At 36.8% G+C, this 22646-nt stretch overlaps 1 protein-coding gene across 8 annotated transcripts in view; it reads left to right on the top strand.

The window, feature by feature from the left end:
• The window catches only part of STK33 (serine/threonine kinase 33), a 155506-nt gene that overhangs the window by 24556 nt on the left and 108304 nt on the right, over positions 1–22646 (top strand). For 5 of the 8 annotated variants that reach the window (XM_082683113.1, XM_082683109.1, XM_082683112.1 and 2 more), the window contains one exon: positions 14599–14636. The exons of the other annotated variants lie outside the window; for them this stretch is intronic. The gene's annotated coding sequence lies outside the window, so the exon portion shown is untranslated. The remainder of the gene's footprint in view (positions 1–14598; positions 14637–22646) is intronic. 8 annotated transcript variants of the gene reach the window in all.

Genomic DNA, 22646 nt, shown 5'->3' with positions numbered 1-22646 from the left:
GTTTTAGCTTCCGTTACTCTTCCTCTTATAGCTCTCTCTTCTTTCTGTCTCAGCTGCCTGGATTCTCTGCTCCCTGCCCTCTGCACACCACCCTATAAGCATTTTTTATACCACCTACCAGTGTGGGTTTGCTACTGATTGGCTAACTCCTTAGACTAAGCTAGTCCCTGTGATATCTCCCTCCCCTGTAGCAAGAAGTTTACAAGAAGTTACAAAGAAATGTTCGGGAGGTTCCATCTACATTTTACCCATCCTCCCCTAAAATTAACATCTTTAGTAACTATAGTCTAATGGCAATACCAGAAAATTAACATTGGTACAATTCACAGGGCTTATTCTATACATTTATGTGTGTGTGTGTGTGTGTGTGTATCTGGTTTGTGGATTTTTTAAAAATCGCATGTGTAGTTTTGTGTACCATCACTACATGTAACCATCAAAATGCTGAATTGTACCATTGCTCCCTGTGCTACTTCTTGATGGCCACACCCAACCCTCCCCCTCTCTGTTGATCCCTGACTGTTTGTTCAAAATTCCAGTTTTTGACTGGTACTAACAAAGCTGCTGTGAACATTCATCTACAGATTTCTGTGTGATCACAGATTATCATTTTGGGGGAATAAATGCCCAGAAGTACAATTTCTCGGTTATATGGTAAGACCATTTTTTAGTTTTCACTTATTTATTTATTTTTCGTTTAAAAGAAGCTATCAAGCTATTTACCGGAGTGACTATATCATTTTGCATTTCCGCCAACACTGTATAAGGATCTAATTCTCTATACCCAACATGGGGCTAGAACTCACAACACTGAGATCAAGAGTCCCATGTTCTTCCTCCCGAGCCAACCAGTACCCCCATGAGTAGTCTCATTTCTCACATCCTCACAATTATTTGGTAGTGTCACTGATTTTTTTTTTTTAATTTTAGCCATTATGATGGTGATCTATCATTGTGATTTTAATTCACATTTCCCTAGTGACCAGTGATGCTGATTATCTTTTCATGTGCTTATTTGTCATTTGTGTATCTTTGGTGGAATGTCTGCTCATGTGTTTTGCCCATTTTCTAACTGGATTTTTTAATGTTTGAGAGTTCTTTACTTTTTGAGCTATAATTTGTCATCAGATGTGCGATTTTCAAATATTTTCTCCCAGTCTGTGTTTTGCCTTTTTAACACCTAATGAGGTCTTTCACAGGAGAAAAATTTTAATTTTGAGGAGGTTAACCTATCAGTTTTTCCTTCTTACCTATTTTGTTTTGGAAAAAAAAAAAAAAAAGACTGGCATGCAGTTTCGAGTTTGTTGAAATTCTTGGAGCTGTGGGCTTATAGTTGTCATCATGTTTATAAAAATTCCAGCCATTATTTCTTTATTTTTTCTCTTCTCCTTTTGATACCATGTATATGTATTCTAGATGCTTGATATTGTCCTATAGGTCACTGTAGCCCTGTTTATTTTTACTCACTTTCCCCCACTTCCTTCTCTCTGCTTCATTTTGGCTAGTTCTTAATGCTCTGCCTTCAAATGAACTGATCTTTCCTTTGGAAGTGTCTAATATGCTAATATGTATCTACTCTACTTTTCATTTCAGGAATTGTAATTTTCATCTGTGGAGATTCCATTTGGATTGTTAAAAAAATTCTTCCATTTCTCTTCTAATCATGTTCATGTATTCCTCTCTCCTTCTAAAAATGTAGGGCATACGTATAATAGTTGTTTTAACATTCTTGACTGCTGGATCTATCTTCTCTGTCATTTGGGAGCCATATGCCTGCCAGCTTTTAACTGGATGTCAGTCATTATGACTTTCATGTTGTTGGTTGATGGATTAAATTGACTTTCTTCACATAGTGTTGGATTTTGTTCTGGCATGCAGTTAAGTTGCTTGAAGGCCTTTGAAGCCTTTTCAGTCTTGCTTTTAAGTTTAGTTAGGGCAGTTGTTTGCACAGTAGTTGTTGAAAAGACTTTTATAATTCATTGAATTACTTTGCTACCTTTGTTGGCAATCAGTTGACCTCTGTTCTGTTCTATTGATTTGCTCCTTGCCCCAGTACCACACTGTCTTGATTATTGCACCTTTTTATTGAGTCTTGAAACCAGGTAATGTGACTCCTCCAACTTTTTTCTTTTTTGAGATTATTTTGTCTTTTCTGAAACCTTTGCCTTTATGAATACTCTCTGGAATCAGTTTGCCAATTTCTATAAAATATGCAGCAAAGTTGAGAATCACTGGACAGACCTTGGTAAAAGTCCATGCTTTCTCATAGTTCTTAGAAGTTGTTTTGTGGGCCTTCTCTAGAAAATACTCCTTAGGATGACTGGGCTTCATTCTACTTGAACTTCCATATTTTAATTTCTAAAAAATTGCTGTAATATGTATACTATCATATATTATATTATTATATATACACTAATAAATACTTTTCTTTAGGTCTTTGGGTATATTTGTTGCCTTGTCCCTTTTAGTGTCTTTGGTAGTACTGAATTATTATTGTTACAACATTGAGAATATAAGTGTTGATTTAGTAGGAGAAAAACAGGAAAGTAACATAGCACATCATTGATTAAATCTGTCAACGAAGGACGTATAAGAGAATTAAGCTTTTTCCTCTGTAGTATCAGAATTGATCTTCCTTCTGCTGTTACAGTTTCTTGACAGGTATTAGGGAAATATTCAGGGACACAGTTTTTATGGCACTGTAATGAATGAAATATCAATACTATAATGAAGTGGCATTCTTGCTTTTATATTTCCAAATGAGCTTGAGTTTTCAAAAACTTCAAAGAGGCTACTTTTTATTTTTGCTGCAATCTTGAAATATTTGCTTTAATAATGTTACATTTCTTGGTTACTTTAAATGATTTTTTTCCTAGAATTTATCTAACCAAATTGCAGTATTCATTTTTACAATTATTTCTGAGTTGTGGTTTTGCATATATAAAACATTACCCACAATTTATGACTCCAGTTAAGTAAATTGGTCCTTTTAGTCTCTTGTTGTAAATACATGTAGATGTTATGAATAAGATCTTATAGGAACTTTTATGTCATTTTAATGGGTTCATGTTTGTATTGAATAACGCAATTGCAACTTTTAATTTCAATTTGGTGTGTTCACAGAATAAAATATTTGAATTAGCAAATGAATTAGGGCACCTCAGGACAGTGATGGAAAGAACTAAGAACTATATTCATTTTATTAGAGTGATCATATTGTTTTATGAGAAAACAAGCCATTTTGCTCTGGATGGCAATTATTTGCGGTAAAGAAGTACCTTGGAATTATAGATCATTTTTCAGTTTTATGGGCATTTCTGTCAGCTGAAAATAATTGCTGATTTGGGCTTTCCTTGGAGCAAGAAGTGGAAATTATTTTATTAACTTTGTATGGAGGCATCTTTTAGTCGTTAATTAGATATATTACTCTGGAAGCAGTGGAATATTGTTTTTTTAGAAGTTCAGAATTCTGTAATAGAAGCACAATAAAAGAATTAGTCAGCTGGAGAAAAGCGCCACATATGTGGTTCAGAGAATCTGAGGCTGATGATGATTTAGAGGGCAGCTAAGTGCTAATTGTATGTGCTACAGACATTGAGTCAAGAGGAGTTCAAAGCCTGAAAGATCCCGGTGAGCTTGGTTTTTGTTTTAAAAGATAGTGTGTGATGTACTTATCATGCCCATATTGGGACCACAAGAAGACTTTCCAGTCCTTTCCACAAAATGATCATCTGCTAGAGTTCCTTTGCGTCTGATTCCCCACCCCATTCTGATATATACAAGCATAGCCCTTGTGTTTCTGAAATTGAAATTGTGTTTCATATATTGGTTTGTTATAGCCTTATTCTGAAATGCGCTCCTGCCAGGACTCTTTTAGGCTATGCCTTCAACCTTACGTTGTTCCAGCTACAAATCATAATAAGCAATCATTTTATGTCACTGAACTAGGTACCACGCAGTGTTCTAGATACTTTCCATGTATTGACATATTTGATCCTCACGTCAGTTCTGCGAGATAGGGTAATATAATCTTTTCCATTTTACAGATGGAAACTGAGAAAAACATTGTCAGGCAGGAAGTGACTGAAGTGAGCTATGAATCAGATTCTCTGCTCTTAATCCTATTCTTTTCTTTCTAACTTGAATTGGTTAAGAAACTCCAAGTAAATTTGTATTATCAGTGTTTCTTTAATATTAACAATGTCCTGAGTTTGACAGCTCCAACTTTGTTACTAGAGACCCTCTAAAAAGCTTGTTTGGTAATTTCTTTAATTTCCACTAGAGGTCAGTCTATCACCTGGCAATGTCAGTATTGTCTGCTTCCTGGTCTTGGAAGTGCAAAATTGCAAGTATACTAAGTTAAAGAAGTATGCTGTGAAAGACACTTGGGTAGCAGAATAATTTTTGAATTAGAAACATAATCAAAGAGTCATCTTTATAGTAATAAAGGGATATATGACTATTAAAGGACCCAATATTGGCTGAATAGATTGTATTTGCCGAATTTAATCAAGACATCCTGGGACCAAAAAAAAAAAAAAAAAGATATCCTCGGAGATGATAACTGGTATAGAAAAGGCTAATGACCTTGACCTTTCTTTATTGCCTCTAAACTAACCACACATTAAATATTAAACCAATTTTGGGTTGCTACTCTCCCATTCCCATTTAATTCCTTCAAGGACGTAGAATATATTCTGAGAGTAATGAAATAGTGAAATTACTTAGTGCTCACTAATAGATACTCTCTGGTAATTTTAACACAATATGGGTCTGAGGATTTTTTTTAAGTATGCCCAGAGACTTTTATTTCTCAGCTTTCCTGTTTTAGAAATAACAAGGTATTGAATTACAATGCAGAAACCAGGAGGCTTCATTTAGAAGCAACATTTTCAGGCAACCTCTGTGGTTGGAAAAGAGGAGAGTCATATTTTGGAGGAATCTGGGTAGTTATTTGCAGAGTCCAGCACAGTCCTGAGAAGAGAGTAGTTTAACCAGGAATGTTAGTTCTGGGTAAAAAATGGTTCTGACTCCTATAGGTTAAATAAAGTCTTTTAGGCAGCCTTCAAATGGACAGAAACAATCTGACTGGACTTCAGATGTGTCATATGGGAAATGAATGGTGACACCCAGAAGAGGCCAGGCCAGGGAGGAAAGTTATACAGCTAGGTGGGTCAGCAGAGTTTGTAGGTCTGGATACCAAAGACGTTAAATTCAGGGGACCGCTGGAAGAGAGAGGAACAAGAGAGTCTTCCGCGTAGACACAGAGAGAGAGAGAGAGAGAGAGAGAGAGAAGCAGATAGGATATTGGGTTTACAGGGAGACAAGTCACACCTAAGACCCGAGACCACTGAGCATGAAGGGAAGAACTGGTGATTCCTAACAGTCCCTTTCCCATGCTGTGTATTTAACACATGTCCACATGTGTTAGGACACTTCGTATATATTATCCATTTCCCTTTGATCTTATAAGGCAGATTCGAATCCCCTTTTACAGACAAGATGACTGAGGCACAAAGAGTTTCAGTAACTTGCCCGGGGTAGTATAGCTTGTGCTTGGCTGGACTGAGATTTGAACTCAGGGCTTTGTGACTCCTGCTGGGAAGCTGTGCTTCCTGATGCAGAAGGCATTTCTTTTCTGCCTCAGTTTTATGCTGCCTGCAGGGTAGGAATAGTCATAGGCTTACATCCAATGGGAAATTAACCCCATAGGTAAACCCCAATTACAGCAAAAGTAGAGGGTTATAACTTCCAGGGAGGTGGGAGTAGGGATATTTTTGTTAAAAATGTGAAGTTTCTTCACCTCTGCCTATATTCACAGTAAAGACCTATATTCTCCATGTAGCAGTGATTAGGTGGTGGTGAATCTATGCCTTGTACTTCTCACTACTTTGTTGTTTTTTTTTTTCCTCTCCTAAAATCCACTAATTATCTTACTAGGTGTTCTCTCTGTTGGCTTGGTTTTTCATAAATGGCACTACTGGAGGTGCCCTCTCAAGGACTTTCTAGAGTCTTAATAGGAAGAGTAGTGGGCCAAACTAAAAGGAAGTTTAGGGATCACTAATTTGGTCTGTCAGTATACTTTTGTCACTTTATTTTTACACCTGCAGGCAGCAGTGCTTCTGAGATCTTTTGGTCCTTTAAAGATAGCTTTGATCCTGGATCTCTTTCTGCTTGGGATATGTTTTTGAAGGGCTGAGGACAGAATGTCAGCTTTCTTCTCCCAAAGGCACCCGTTGCTGAATTTCCCCTATAATCTGGGGCTTTCATCATTTCCTCCATGTTGATGGTGGCACCAGACCTGGGGAATAGCGTTTATCTTTTGTTTTTTGACCTAAGTGACTGGTTAATGGTGAAAGGGCCATCAGCTAAGAATGCTTTTAATAAGGCCCTCTTTTTTGTGGTCTAGCCAGGGTCTATCGATGGTCAACTGCAAAAAGTATTCCCCAAGTTCTCTCACTTTTTTCATCTGAAGTTGCTTGAAGGTGATTCTTAGGAAGAGTACATCCACATACTGTACAAGGGCAAGCAAAAGCTGGATCTCTTTATATAGCTTTTAATCTCTTGGTTGAAACTTTGATTTATTTTGACAAAATAATATAGAATTCTTAACCTAGCAGTACCATGTGACACTGGATCCACAAGTGCCAGAATTCCCTTCTAAGTCTGTAGTGGAATTCTCTAAGGCCAAAGTGCCTACTTTCTTCCAAGAGGCTTTTGGGATTGAATTTACTTCTCTATTTTCAATCCATAGATGTCCAAAGTGAGTTCTCTCTCCCATGTGCTATTTCATAGAGAAAGAAGACATTTGATGGGAATTTCCCTACCAACCTAATCTACAAACCTGCTTGTGCCCAACCATTCTTCCTCAAATAGCTTTCCAACCTGCTTTCCTACTGGTTTCTGCCCTTGATTCTCCTATATCCTGCAAATAAAGTCATATTTTTACAAAGACAGATCAGATCATGTCATAGAGCTTACATATTACTTTTACATTGCTCTTAGGATAAAGGCCGAAATCTTTAATGTAGACTACCAGCCTCTTTATGAGACGGGCCCCGGCCTCCCTCATCATCTTTGACTGACAACAGCATAGCCCTTCTTCAGAGTCTAACCATCCTGGTCTCCTTTGGTTTCCTCAGGTCTGCCATGTTCCTGCGGGGATCCTCCTTTTGGAACACATTCTTTGCTTCCCCTAGTTAACTGTTCATGGTCCTTCAGATCTCTGCTCAAGTGTCATTCTTCAAGAGAAATCCCAATGTAGTCATATCTCTTTTAATATAACTTAATTGCATTTTTCTACATGTTTTTATTGTCAAAAAGTTCAGTTTCTCCTTGATGAGGACTCTCCCTTCACTTTATATATTGTCTGAGAACCTGAAGTTTCCAAATGAGTGTTAGTTTCGGGTGCCAGGTAGAGAGGGACTGGAAATCTGGAAAGTACAATACAGCTGTATAAAGATTTGCTGTTGAAGACTGATCCTGCATAGCCCCAAAGGGGAAATCATCTCTGACATTGTGATGACCTGCCCAAATTACAGGATGTGTCAGTATTTGACCCTCATACACGAAGTCATCATTCCCCAACACATAATTTTGTGTTATGGCAGTTATAGGCTAGGCTAGAGCCATTCGTCACTCTTCCTTCATGAGCACTTGGGTTGAGTTGAGCTTGAGTCACCAACTAAGACAGCTCCTGCTTAGCAAATACTCTTTTTTTTTAAATATAATTTTTTATTTTTTATAAACATATATTTTTATCCCCATACTCTTTCAGTGACATTTGCTTCCCTTTCTGCCAGAAGACTTCAGTCATGGCCATGTCATGTTTACCCCAACAGGTTTCCTTAACTTTGAATCTCAAGGAATACTCTCAGAAGGCCTATGGGCTTTGCATTCCAAGAAGAAAGGTAGTTATTTTTAGGTTCTACAGCTAAAGAAAAATTCTATTACATCCAGATATAGGGTACTTACTCATCGTGCAGTCTGTCACTAAGGGAGGCAAACCCAAGAGACACTTTACAAAATAAAATTAGACTCAAGGACCCTTTTGCCTCTCCCCATACTGAGAAGCACGATTTCTAGCTAAAATAATTTAATCCATACCTCATGGGCACTCTATTTAATCTCTGCTTTAGCAACCACCCCTTTACTCACTTATTGATCTATTATCCTTGTGATTATTTGTTTAAAACCTGGCTCCCTCGCTATAATGTAGGTTCCTAGAAGGTACCAACTCTTTCTGTCTTCTTCACTGATATATCCTCCATGCCTTTCAAAGTGCTTTGCACATAGTTAACATTTCATGCATATTTGATGAGTGAATGTATTGTAAGTTTTTCAAAGTAGATTTTAATAGTAATAATGACTTCTAAAGATTCAGGAGATATTTAAAAAGTAAAGGCATATTAACCATACTCCTCATCATGGAAATAATTAAAAACTCAACAAGCATAATGAAACACAAAGAAAAATTCTGCATAACTAGGAAATGGCTAAGTTCTAGGCATGGACTGGTATCTAAGAAGTATAGTGAAATATGGATCAAATCTAGGAGGATGCTAAAAACTGATACACACTTCTCTGGTCTATAAACAGAATGTGAATTTCACTAAAAGGAAGTGGAAGGCTTTGAGTGTCCATCATATGAGGTTTAGGAGTTGGAGCAGGCCATGTGAAAAATTGGAAAATCCCAAAGGGAGCTAGTTCCATATCTCAGAATAGTGGGAAAATAAGGATAAGAGAACAGTATTTTTTTTTTTTAATATTTGGCTTCTAACCTGTATTGAAATGAGAGGGGAGAAAGGAAGAAGTAAGCTTTGCAGAAGTTGACCAGAATCAAATGAATCAAGAAGTAAATTAGCAAACCAAAGTTGGCCAAATTGCTTTACTCTAATTATACAGAAAAAGTGCATTTCATGTTAAGAATTATTTCAGGGGATGGGGTGCCTGGGTCGCTCAGTGGGTTAAAGCCTCTGCCTTCAGCTCAGGTCATGATCCCGGGGTCCTGGGATCAAGCCCCACATCTGGCTCTCTGCTCAGCGGGGAACCTGCTTCCCCCTTCTCTCTGCCTGCCTCTCTGCCTGCTTGTGATCTCTCTCTCTCTCTGTCTCTGTCAAATAAATAAATAAGATCTTTAAAAAAAGAGATTTATTTCAGGGGAAAAATTATTTTGGGAAACAGAAATTCCAGAAAACTGCTTATCTTTTCACTCAAATAATATGAAGGGAACATAGAGTTTTTAAAAATTGGAATTAAAGAAAAGAAGGAAATTCCCTTCTAGTGATGAGAATCATGGGCTATGAGGCTTTGGAGCTGTTGCAGCCACATTCCCTGCCTCATGAAGGAAGCTGGTCTGTCTATGATAGTAAGAGCAAGTCAACATGTAGAAGCAGAAAAAAAGACAGGAGACAAACCATCCTGGTTGAGACAAAAAGGCATGGTGATAGTGACATTCAAGTGTTATTAATAAGGTCCTGATGCTTTTTATGCATTTCTTAAAGATAGATGAGGTACTCCAGTATCCTTCTAATACATTGCTTTTCTTTGAGCTAGTTCACATTAGGCTTCTACCATATGCTTGCAACTAAGAGTTTTGTAAAATATAATTTAGATATAAAGACAGGCAGAGAAGATCCAACATATGCATTATAGGTGTGCCTGATAAAGAGAGCAGAACCGATGGACCGAAAAAAATTTAGATAGGTAATAATAATAAAAAAAAAACCTTTAGAAATTAAGGAAATTTGTAGTAGGTAGAATCAAAAAGGCACATGTGCTTTCTAGGAAAAACTGAAACAGGATGATCAACAGCAAGTAAGCACAAGGTAGTAAAGTTAGTGTGATTCAAGTTTAAGAATCTTATAGGCATCTGGGCAGAAAAAGTGAATCACTCAAAAGGTGGAAAATAAGAGTGGCCTCAAATATGGTGATAGTCAAAGCTAGGAGGTAATGGATAAGTGTTTCTAGAGCTTTGGTGGGGTATGTGTGGGAAGACCCAATACCTGGTCAAGCTATGGTTTATGTTTATAGTTTATATTTAAACAATATTCTCAAGTACTCAAGAACCTTTAATAACTGGTTCTTGAATAACTGGTTTCTAAAAAACTGCCTCATAAGTCAAATTAGTTATTTATGTGACAAATAAGGGAAAAGAACTTAGGAACGGAGAAGCAGATACTCTTTGAAAGGATTGGCGGGACATGTGGAATCCACTCAAAATACTGAACTAAGTCAAATATAAATAACTGCATTTTATGAAAAAGAAGAAAATGTAAGGACTATACAATTAGTAACGAGGGAGAATTTATAACAAGTATAAGGTGGAGGAAGATAGAAGAGGTGAAGTTCTATATAAATGGGTGAACTCATTTTTCTTTCTTTTTTTTTTTTTTTAAAGATTTATTTATTTGACAGACAAAGATCACAAGTAGGCAGAGAGGCAGGCAGAGAGAGAGGAGGAAGAGAGCCCGATGCGGGGCTCGATCCCAGGACCTTGGGACCACGACCCGAGCTGAAGGCAGAGGCTTTAACCCACTGAGTCACCCAGGCTCCCTTGAACTCATTTTTCTTAGTGGAGAGAGAGTCAGTAGATCCAGCCTAACGTTGATGAATTTGCTGGTCTGAGGTGAATCTTGGCACTGCCACATACAAGCTGTGTAAATTTAGATAAGTTTAAACCTCATCTGTAGTCACAGAATCTTCATTGGTGTCGTGGAGATAATGACACTACCAACCTACCGAGATTGTGGCGAGGATTAAATGCAGTAATGTATGTGAAGTGCTCCAACCAGTGCCCAGCCCGGAGTGAGCAATCAAAATTGACTCTTATGTATTATTATTATTATTATTATTATTTTAAGGAAAAAATATGGGCAGATAGTTTTATGAAATTAGGATGTGGGGGTCTTTCTAAGCATAACTCTAAGCCTGGAGACCATAAAGGAAAAGATTAATAACTTGACCCCGGAAAAAGTAGAAGCTTTTGCATGGCAAAACCACCATGATAAGAATCAATGAACAAATACTCAAGTAGGGGAGAATAACTGCCATCTATTTGACAGAAGAAGGGTTGATATTATTAACATTCGGGGGTCACAGATAGGTAAGCTAATGAGAAATATAAAGAACCCAGTGTAAAAACAGATAATCTAAGTGAATATTTTACAGAAAAATAGCAATGATAAAAATTTGAAAAAATAATCTCACTTATAATTAAAGAGGTAGGAATTTAAAAGGTGATGCCATTTTTCACTTATCAAATTGATACAGATGAGAAAGTTTGAAAATATTTAATGATAGGGTATGGCAAAATAGGCATTATTGGACCTTTTTTGGGGGGCAAGTTGGCATTGTCAAAATTAGAATTGTTCATACCTTTTATCTCTGCAATACTACTTTTAAGAATATATTTTACAAATATATTGAGAGTACAACGATATATGTAAAAGGGTATTGTTTTATAGCATTGCTTAAAGGAGAAGGGATTTGGAAACAATTTACTTGACTACTGATAAGAGTTTTTAAAGTAACTTAAGGTTCTTATGTACCTTGGAATATTATATAGCCATTAAAACAAAAGATATAAAAATTTATGTACTGATAATGGGAAAGAGGCCAGGCTATAGTATTTAGACAAAAAAGTAAGTTATATGAGACTAGATACAGTATTATTTTATTTACTAAAAGTAATACATAATTTATTCATATAAATGCATAGAAGAATTCTAGAATGTTACATAAGAACCATTAAAAGTAGTTGTCTCTGAGGTGGAAAATGGAGATGTTATGAACTTCTGTTTTCATTTCACACCTTCTGGACTTTTCCAAATTTTATTGCAGGAGTCATCTTTTAATTTTATAGTAACTAAAACAACAAAAAAAGTAATCTTCCATTGATGGTGACTGGTGACTATGTTGGTTTTGAAAATTGAATTTAATATTTTGGGAATAAAATTATGTGGGATAAATAGCAAAACAAATCAAGTAAGGTCAACTATTCAACAGAGATTATAAGTCCTAACTTTGCATGAAGCACTGAATGGACTTTTCCTGATGCTTGCGGTCCTGGGGAACAGATAATGCCTGATAAATGCTATAAAGAGAGATTCAGACATTTCTCCTAGAGGTTGTGTTTTCCTAATTAAAACCAGATGAACGATCTGTTTGCAAACACTGTTTTCACTACACGACCATTGTGGCAATACCAACCCAGAAACTAGCATCAGGGACAAAAGCAGTGCTTTTGTTAAGCTTTGTGAATTCAGCTATGCCAGTTTGTTGCCTTTGGTTTCAGTTATCATAAGTAATGGCTGCTGATGGGGGAGAGAAAATGTGAGCAGGTGTGCTCATGATGATACTGATGGTGATACTGATGGTGCTCATGATGATACTGAAGGAGATGCAGTATTCCTGAGCAAAAACTAGGTTTGATCAAATCCTCTATCAGTGATGCTTAACTTTTATGTCACTACATACGTATTGCTGTAAAGGCAATGATTTTATGAAAAAGATTGTACTTTCATGGAACCAAGCAGATCCCAGCATTTCCTGGAGGATGGCCATATAATTCATACAAATCTATTTAGAAATTGTGACTTTTTTCTATTAGAGACCCTGTGATTTCTCAAAATCTTGTGATTCCATTGAGCTCAAGACATTTGAACAATAGGAAATGATTGCACTATCCCATTGGCATTGGCTGTTTGATCCTAAATATCCACATAGTTCTGATATTTTTTAAATTTTTATTTATATTCATTCAATTAACATATAACGTAATGTTGGCTTCAGATGTAGAGTTCATTGATTCATCAGTTGCATGTAAACCCAGTGCTCATTACATCATGTGCCTTCCTTAATGCCCATCACCCCTTACTCCTTCTCCCTACACTTCCCTCCAGTATACTACCCTCTCCTCCCCTCCAGCAACCCTCAGTTTGTTTTCTAGAATTAAGAGTCTCTTATGATTTGTCTCCCTCTCTGATTTCATCTTTCTTTATTTTTTCCTCCCTTCCCCTGTGCTCCTTTGTTTTGTTCCTTAAATTCCACATATGAGTGAAAGCCATAGTTATGCTCTGAACTGAACGCTTGTTTTGAAAACCTGAATTTGCTGCAGAGTAGCTGATATATTAGGAAACATTTTGAGCATAAATGAGCTTTGTATTTGCTTATGCACAATTTTGTCAGCAAGAAATACCAGGTGAACCACAGAATACTGCATCTAGTTGAACTGAGCCGTGCAGGAGTGTACAAAACAGCACCTCCACACGCCTGGGATGTCTCCCAGCTACCTCACTTGGGGCGCTATGAGCCACACCCACCAGAGGCTGCTGCCACACCCCTTCCCTCTGATTCGCTCTGATTTCCGAGAGCCTTGGCTCGGCGGCTTAGCAGTTTAGCTCATGAACTCCTGCCTTCCCAACACTCACATTCACAAGCAAACTTCAGGTCTTTTTCAAAATAAGGTAGCCCTCAGGGAGATTCAAATTAAAACCACATTGAGATATCACCTTACACCTGTTAGAATGGCCAAAATTAACAAAACAGGAAACAACATGTTTTGGAGGGGATGTGGAGAAAGGGGAACCCTCTTCCACTGTTGGTGGGAATGCAAGTTGGTGCAGCCTCTTCGGAGAACAGTGTGGAGATTCCTCAAGAAATTAAAAATAGAACTTCCCTATGACCCTGCCATTGCACTCCTGGGTATTTACACCAAAGATACAGATGTAGTGAAAAGAAGGGCCATCTGTACCCCAATGTTTATAGCAGCAATGGCCACGGTCGCCAAACTGTGGAAAGAACCAAGATATCCTTCAACGGTGGAATGGATAAGGAAGATGTGGTCCATATACACTATGTAGTATTATGCCTCGATCAGAAAGGATGAATACCCAACTTTTGTAACAACATGGACAGGACTGGAAGAGATTATGCTGAGTGAAATAAGTCAAGCAGAGAGAGTCCATTATCATATGGTTTCACTTATTTGTGGAGCATAACAAATAGCATGGAGAACATGGGGAGTTAGAGACGAGAAGGGAGTTGGGGGAAATTGGAAGGGGAGGTGAATCATGAGAGACTACGGACTCTGAAAAACAATCTGAGGGGTTTGAAGTGGCGGGGGGGGGGTGGGAGGTTGGGGTACCAGGTGGTGGGTATTATAGAGGGCACGGATTGCAAGGAGCACTGGGTGTGGTGAAAAAATGAATACTGTTATGCTGAAAATAAATAAATTTAATTAAAAAAATAAGGTAATATACTTATGTATTTCTTAACCATTTAACATATATAAAGCTGGGCTACCATTTTTCTTAGGTTTCTATCTTTTGTCTGTGTATCACAAAGTTTTTGAGTATTGTGTCCTGAACTGCATTTCCCTCATAAGTCCCGTGTTTTCTAGTGTGTGATTTTTCTAGTCTAGTGATTTTTAGGGACATAGATGTCTCCTTATAGCAAAAATAACGACCTCTTTGAGCAAATCTATGCTGATCCTTTTTCCTTTTCATTTTAAGTTTATATAACACATCTGATTTGCAAAATTTCTTGAACAAACACCCCCGATGGATGATGGGAATCTCCTTTTTCCTTTTGTTGCAGGTACTCCATTGCACCAAGTTAGCCCAGCATTTCCAGGGGTAAGCCAACTTCTCTAGTTCTTTACTGACAATTGGTTAGGCCTTTATAGTTTACATATACTAATGAATTAAGTGATTTTTCAACATTAAAATTTTGCAAAGAATTTCATCTTGGAAAAAGACCTCAAATACTACATGTTGAACTCCTCTGGACTTCTCTAGATCTCTATAACTTAAGTTTCATTATACTGCTGACTTTCCATACATTTATTGTTATATGAAGAAAATACCATACAAAGTTTGTGGTGTGAAATACAAAGGTCAGGTAACATGGGATTGAAAGCCATATATTTATTATTTGGAAATGAATTATTTGGGAAGAAGTTAGCCATCTTTCTTTGAGGGTTTTGTCTACTACAGTGATGATTTAGGTTTACATAAAATCTTTCATGTTGCAAGTTGAAGTTCTTTTTGAGGTTCTAACATGATATGCATAGATCCAAGGAGTCACAAGTGTATAGTCACCTTCTTAACATCTGACTTAGAATGCTTACCCTGTACTCAGATTCTGTTCCCTGTTGTATTTTGCTCAGTAGTTGCCTTGTGAATTATTTCTGTAAAATATGAAGAGTAGGAATGTATATTTTGGCTTGAATACTTGGTTTAAGATTTACTTTATGTTAAAGTACAGACTTAAAAAAAGATTATTTATTTATTTATTTATTTGAGAGAGAGAGACAGAGACAGAGACAGAGATAGCAAGAGGGAGCATGAGTGGGGAGGAGAGGGAGAGGCAGGTTCCCCACTGAGCAGGGAGCCTGATATGGGGTTCAATCCCAGGATTCTGGGATCATGGTCTGGGCTGAAGGCAGATGCTTAACCAACTGAGCCACCCAGGCACCCCTAAAGTATAGACTTTTACTCTAACTTTGGAAGATGGGAATGTGGCCTTCCTTAATTGACATTTAAGAATTATTTTAATTTTCTCTTTGAAAGAAAGTATCTTTGCCAGTTTAGCAGAGGGACATTTCAGCCATGACCTTAAAATCTCCTCCTCTAAGTGGTGATGCAACATGGGGGCTTAAGTGGGTAGGAGAAGAATCAATGAAACAAGATGGGATTGGGAGGGAGACAAACCATAAGTGACTCTTAATCTCACAAAACAAACTGAGAGTTGCTGGGGGGAGGGGGGGTTGGGAGAAAGGGGGTGGGGTTATGGACATTGGGGAGGGTATGTGCTATGGTGAGTGCTGTGAAGTGTGTAAACCTGGCGATTCACAGACCTGTACCCCTGGGGATAAAAATATATGTTTATAAAAAATTTAAAAAATTAAAAAAAAATCTCCTCCTCTTCTTCACTCATTCTTCAGAGAATACATACTTGTTAAGTGCCTACTATGTGTTGTACTGTTTTATATCTGGATAATATGATGATGAGTAAAAACAGTACTGTCCTTCCTCTCTAATCTAGTGGGGACATTCATCAATTACTGACCAAAATATGTAATTATAAATTGTGTTAAGTGCAATGAAGAAAAAAGCACAGGGAGACCTAATTTGGATAAGTGATTAAAAAAGGCCTTTCTGAGGAAGTGACATTTAAACTGAGACCTACAGGATAAGGAGTTTACCGGAAGGGAAAGGGGGTGGAAGGATTTCCAGGCAGAGGCAAGAGGTTTTGTGATATCATTTTATAGTACTTATGACCTTTTTAGATGCTTATATAATTAGGTACTAGTCTATGAGCAAGACAGTTTATAGAGCTGTGTTACTGAAAAGATGCATATAAATTACATTTTTATAAATGAATTCCTGAATTCCTGCAGGCTTACATTATATTCACTGTGCTATATCATCTGCATTTGATTGATGTTCAGTTACTTCAATTACTGCTAGATTGATCTTTCTAAAGCACAACTTTGATGATGCTTTTTCCTGCTCAGAAATCTTTACCAGCTCCCCAATTACTCAATAAAGTCCAGACTTCTCAGCCTTATGGTCAAGCTATTCCAAATTGGTCCTAGTTTCAATGTCCTCCTTCATCTTTAGTTATTCCTCTTTGGGCAGTACTCTGTGTTAACCAACAGAACTTCTAGATGAGTATGGATGCTTTCCTATATGTCTGCCTTCACTTGTGTTAGCTTCTCGTTCCTTGCAATGTGTCTACCTTCTTCCAAGCTGGTCATGCATATTTCCAGGCCCATCGCAAATGTTCCCATCAAATCTCAGCATCTTTCTCCGATCCCTCAAGCTGTATGTCACTTCTTATGACATTTTATTTTTACTGCTCTTGAGGCACTTCTCCCTTCTTACTTTGTTTTGAAGTTATTTCTAGGCATGTCTTATCTTCCCAGCTACTTATAAGCTTCTTGAGGCCAAAGTCTGTGATGGGTAAGTCTTTGCTTCTCTTGCTGTGCCTGACACAATCCCTTGCAAATGTAGCCTCCAAAGAAAAATTTTGGAAGGAATTTGTAAGTTAATTTTTGGTTGCTTGATTCCTCTTCAAAAGTAGTTAATGATTTCTAAACAGATGTATCCAGGGACTGAAATATAAATATATATAAGAATCTTTTGTAATGTTAGTCTTCCTAAATTCAGATTTTCTTACAAAGGGATGCGAGTTGTTTGGGATGTCTATATGTCTTTTTGCCCATTTCAGTGACATTGATTCACAGAGATTATTTTAGATTCATAAGTGGTGCTGTCATTTCCATTTTTGCCTCCCTTTTGAAGGTTTGCATGCTCATTTAGCCGTAAAAAAGAATGAAAAGAACAAATCAGCACCCTCTCTGGTTGTTGATACCCAGCGGGGAGAAATAGATTTGAAAGCATGTCTAGGTAATGTATTTATTTTGATTGTTTTGGGTTTTCCAAGTGAATGTGACTTTAAATGAGTTTGGAATAGTTCCATATAGAATTTCGTTATTCATTGGTTCATTTGGACCTATACTTTTGGTAAACAACTTCCTATTTATAACTTTTATTAAAACCTATTTCCCTTCGAGAAGTTGTGCCCTTCACTTCTATTTGAATAAGCATTTGAACAGCTTTTAGATAGCTCTTCAACATATGACTGTAAGACCCATGTCATGACTTTAGTTGATATAATTCTGAGGGTTTTTTTTTTTAACTGAAATAACATTATCTCAAGTGATATTTAAATATACAAGTGGTGATATATTTCTTATAGAAATGTGTATCTCCAAGGACAGTTAAAACAAAGTATGTGTAAATATTTATAATTGATTTAGTATTTGTAATTAACTTTATTGTTTTGGCTAGAAGCATTTCTTTACAAGTCTCAGTTAAATTCATTTTTTCCTCCTTTTATAAGTGGTAGTTTTTAAAATGAGAAATCATTTAGAAATTCCACATCTTTACGATTAGCTCTGTTGTTCTTAAAATTTAGCCTTGGGATAGAATATGATTCTGTACCAGTTAATGAGTGTATATGAATTATCAGAGTGTTTTTTCCTTAAATATATTCTTTACTTTTCATATAAAATTATAAAAAAACAAAAATATTAAAAAGTTATAAGGAAAAAATGAAATGTGTCCTTCATTCAGAATTCTTCAGAAACAATCATCACACTAGCTATTTGTTAATGAAGATCAATCTCTGACTACATAGTAATTATGACCACATATAAATCTGGGTTAAAAAAATCTAACTTCCGCTCTGGAGGCAGTTTTCATATTGGATTAAGCTGGGGACCCTAGATTTTTCAAAATTCCTTTAAGATTATTTTGACATGATAATTGTGGATTACTATTTAGAAAGATCATGTGACAGGAGACTATTAAATTTTTCTAGTTACATTGTTTACATGATGAGTATTTCTAAAGACTGTGTGTTTTATTTTCCTAGTCTTATAAATTTGAAATACCTTGTTTTATCAACAAATGTGGCCGAGAAAAGTAGTAGTGCTGTAATTCCCATAGTTAAAAACTATGTGTTTTTGAGCCATTAATCACTGAAGGCATTTGAAAATGTTTTCATCTGCTAATTTGAGTGATGGTTCAATTGTCAATGTAGTGTTCCTCTCTTTGATTCCTTGGATCCATGTCATAGGACAAGATCCTTTATGTAATTTTCATTTGGTCGTATGCGACAGCATGTCGGGATCCAATAAATGACTAGAAGAAGACCTTGAGAACAGATATAGAGTCTGTATTCAGCAGCATCAAATTGAAGGAGGTAATAAGAAGCTCTAAAAGGTGGAAATGAAATCATTTTGTTTATTAAGGTTCTTTCATGCATTCAGAAGTTTGATTTCATTGAATTATGTGCTTGATATTGTTTTGGAGTTTTTCAGCCCTGGCACTACTGATAGTTTGGACTGAACAATTCTTTTTGAGGGGTCATCCTATGCATTGTAGATGTTCAGCGACATCTCTGGCTTCTATCCTCAGATGCCACTAGTGCGATCCCAGTTGTGACAATTAAATATGACCCCAGACATTGCCAGATATCCTCCAGGGGACAAAAATCACCTCTGGTTGAGAATCATTGTTTTAGATGAACACTGTAAAAGCAAATTTTTTGAAATGCATTTTGCATTTTTTCCCTGTTTCAAATATTGTACATGTTCCATGTGATTTGATCTTTCAATACTTTCCAGGTAGTGCCCTACCTGAAAAAAAATGGCTTAGGTGCTATAATGGAATATGGAACTAGCCATATTAGCTATAGAACTGCTGAAAAACCTTACATTTGAAAATTAACAAGTGATTTAATCATGGTTCTATAGCATTTGTAACATCCTGGATCAAAGAATCTACCTCTTTCTTGATCTTTTGAAAAATATGTTGGAGCCTAAGAAAAAATTTTTACAAAGAAAGCTTCTAATGCCCGTTATTTTTCCTCCTCTAAGTATGATCCTATTCATCTTTTGTTTTAAAGGCTCTGTAACTTATTGGTACTGCATAAAAATTCCATTATTATAGAGACTCTTCTCTGCTGCATCCTTTTCTGAAGTTATGAGAGATGTGAAACATATTCTGAAAATTCATTCAAAGCTTTAAAACTTATTATATCCAGGAGAGACAGATTTAAGATTGCTGAAGTTTCTGGTTGGGGTACTTCAAGTAGAAATCCATACTCCATTAGGCTGTATAACATTGTGACCTTAATTTTCCAGATATTTTGCCCTTTAAATTGAAAGCAGTATTTTAATACTATTTAAGTCTTCTGGAGGGGCTTGTAATATCACAGACTTAAGTTGTGAAACATTTGAAACAAATGAAAAGTAAAATAGCAAGTGATTTAGGCCTGTAGAATTTTATATATTTTTTATTCTAAAATATACAATGATAGAAAGATATGCATGGAATGTGCTTAATGCACTGAAGTTGGTGGGGGTATAAAAGCTATTTAGTAAGGAATTGTTCATACTGTACTTGAGCAGAATTTCTTTCATGGGTTTTTTTCCTTGACATTGCCTAAAAAGTTTCTCATTAGGAATAGTTAAGTTCTCTGAAGTTAGGAAATTTACTTTGTATAAAACTATGGTCTGGGTGAAATGAAAATCTACTTGGACAATAGCTACCGAGTTATCTTGCTTCAGCAGATAAAGCAGAAAATGTAAAACTGTATTATACCACAGAGTCAAGAAACCGAGAACTATTAAAAAAAAAAAAACCCACAAAAACCTCTATGGAAAAGGAGAGATGAAAAGCCTCTTGTTCTTTCATTAGTAAATTAGGTCAGTTTTAAAATAATACACTCATTGAAAAATGTACACATTTCTCAAGTAATTGATATAATTTAATCCAATTCCTATCTTAAGGTATAAAACTGAATTCTTTAGGGGCTCTTAATTGCTTCATCTATTTTCCATTGTAAAATGTTGTTTAGAACCTAAATTGATCATATAGTCTTTTCTTGTGGCTCACTGAAGGATGATACATCAAATATTCTTTTTTAATCTATAGAAGCTTAAAATTTATTTTAGTCTCTGTTTGTGTATTATTTTAGTTGTGAGTTAGCTATTAAGGGGATATGATAACCTCCCTGAGTTCTTTTTACACATATTCTTGTTAGTTAAGTGCCAAGTAAATTACATGATTATGTTAATGTCAAGTGATTATTCCATGAGTTACTAGGGGACTTTCTTTAACATAAAGAAGCAATTGCAGGTAGATTCTCCAAATCTCTTGCTGTCCTGTTGCACTCCAAAATTAGAGCAGTTTATCTTTATTGGTATTGATGTTTTATGGGCGCTCCATTACTTAAGGCTAAAGGTGAAAAGATTCTTGCCTGTTTGTAGGATGTATAGCCTGTTTTTCTTTTTCCTCTGTACTTTACATATCTTTCTTTTTTAAAAATTTTTTTATAAACATATAATGTATTATTAGCCCAGGGGTACAGGTCTGTGAATTGCCCCGTTTACACACTTCACAGCACTCACCATAGCACATACCCTCCCCAATGTCCATAACCCTACCTCCCTCTCCCTACCCCTCCTCTGCAACCCTCAGTTTGTTTTGTGACAGTAAGAGTCTCTTATGGTTTGTCTCCCTCCCGATCCTATCTTGTTTCATTTATTCTTTTCCTACCCCCAAGCCCCCCACATTGCATCTCCACTTCCTCATATCAGGGAGATCATATGATAGTTGTCTTTCTCTGATTGACTTATATCGCTAAGCATAATACCCTCTAGTTCCATCCATGCCGTCGCAAATGGCAAGATTTCATTTCTTTTGATGGCTGCATAGTATTCCATTGTGTATATATACCACATCTTCTTGATCCATTCATCTGTTGATGGACATCTAGGTTCTTTCCATAGTTTGGCTATTGTGGACATTGCTGCTATAAACATTCGGGTGCACGTGCCCCTTTGGATCACTACGTTTGTATCTTCAGGGTAAATACCCAGTAGTATAGCCTGTTTTTTGCCAAAAGTTTGGTTCATCAAGTCTCCGGGTCCATGTTTAGTCTCCGTCTTACTCCTTTACCTTATTCAGATACACTATCTCCCAAATGATTACTCACGGCCTCATCAGACCAGGGCAAGAGAGATCAGTCCTGCTGAGAGAACAACTTTAAAGTTGCAGGGCAGTGTTTCAAGATGGCTCTCAAACACCACCCCTTCCCGCAACAAGATTGGCCTTGATATCGATATATGAATGTCTTTTCTAAGGGCACCTGGGTGGCTTGGTCAGTTAAGCATACAACTCTTGGTTTCAGCTCAGATCTTGATCTCAGGATTGTGAGATTGAGCTCTGAGTTGAGCCCTGAGCGTGGAGCCTGCTTAGGGTTCTCTCTCCCTCTTCCTCTGCCCCCTCCCTACTTCCTGCCGCTTGTGCACCTGCTCTCTCTCTCTCTCACTCACTCTCGGTGTCTCTCAAAAATAAAAGAAGTCTTTTCTATAAATTTTGCAAATCATTCAGTCCTAAAATCCTTCTGGCTAGATCTGACATTTCTTGGATGGGCTGAACACCAAAGGGAGAACAGATTCTGGACGGCTCTTCAACTTACTCATTCCAGTTTATATCATCAGTATATTTAGAAACATTCCTTTTAGTTTTCACGTACTGTCCTCCAGTCAGAGTGGTGAACTGGCCAGACAGCAGTGGTTCATTGTCCCATAATCATCACCTGAAACATTTCCCGGCCCCAGACTTTTAGGGATTCTTTTCTTAGGGGATTGTAACCCTAGAGCCTTCCCCTCTTTAGCACTTTTGAAAGTAGTAGACATTCTGCTCCTTGTTCAAAGCTTGTAGGACGTGCATATACACGTGTGTTCATTTGTTCATTCGTTCATTCATTCATTCATTCGGCCTTTGTTGAATATGAGACACTAGTGCAGGACACATCTTGTCTGGTCACTCAGCAAAATTCATGGGAAATTGCCTATGTCCCCAAGCAATTCATTTTTCCAGAAAAATTCCTGCTATTGGCTTTTTTCTTTAGTTAGTAGCAACAGAGAAATCTATAAAATTATACTTAAGATTGCTAAAATGACATGATTCACCCTTAATATTTCCCTTAATAGAACATCTCAGCATAGGAATAGAGGACATAAAGAAAACCAAATGAAATTTTAAGGTCCTGAAAAATATAAC

This window comes from Mustela nivalis, assembly GCF_964662115.1.
Source record: "Mustela nivalis genome assembly, chromosome: 9".
Taxonomy (NCBI): Eukaryota; Metazoa; Chordata; class Mammalia; order Carnivora; family Mustelidae; genus Mustela; species Mustela nivalis.
Note: the sequence above shows the minus strand (reverse complement) of the source record. Positions and strands in the feature narration are given on the sequence as shown.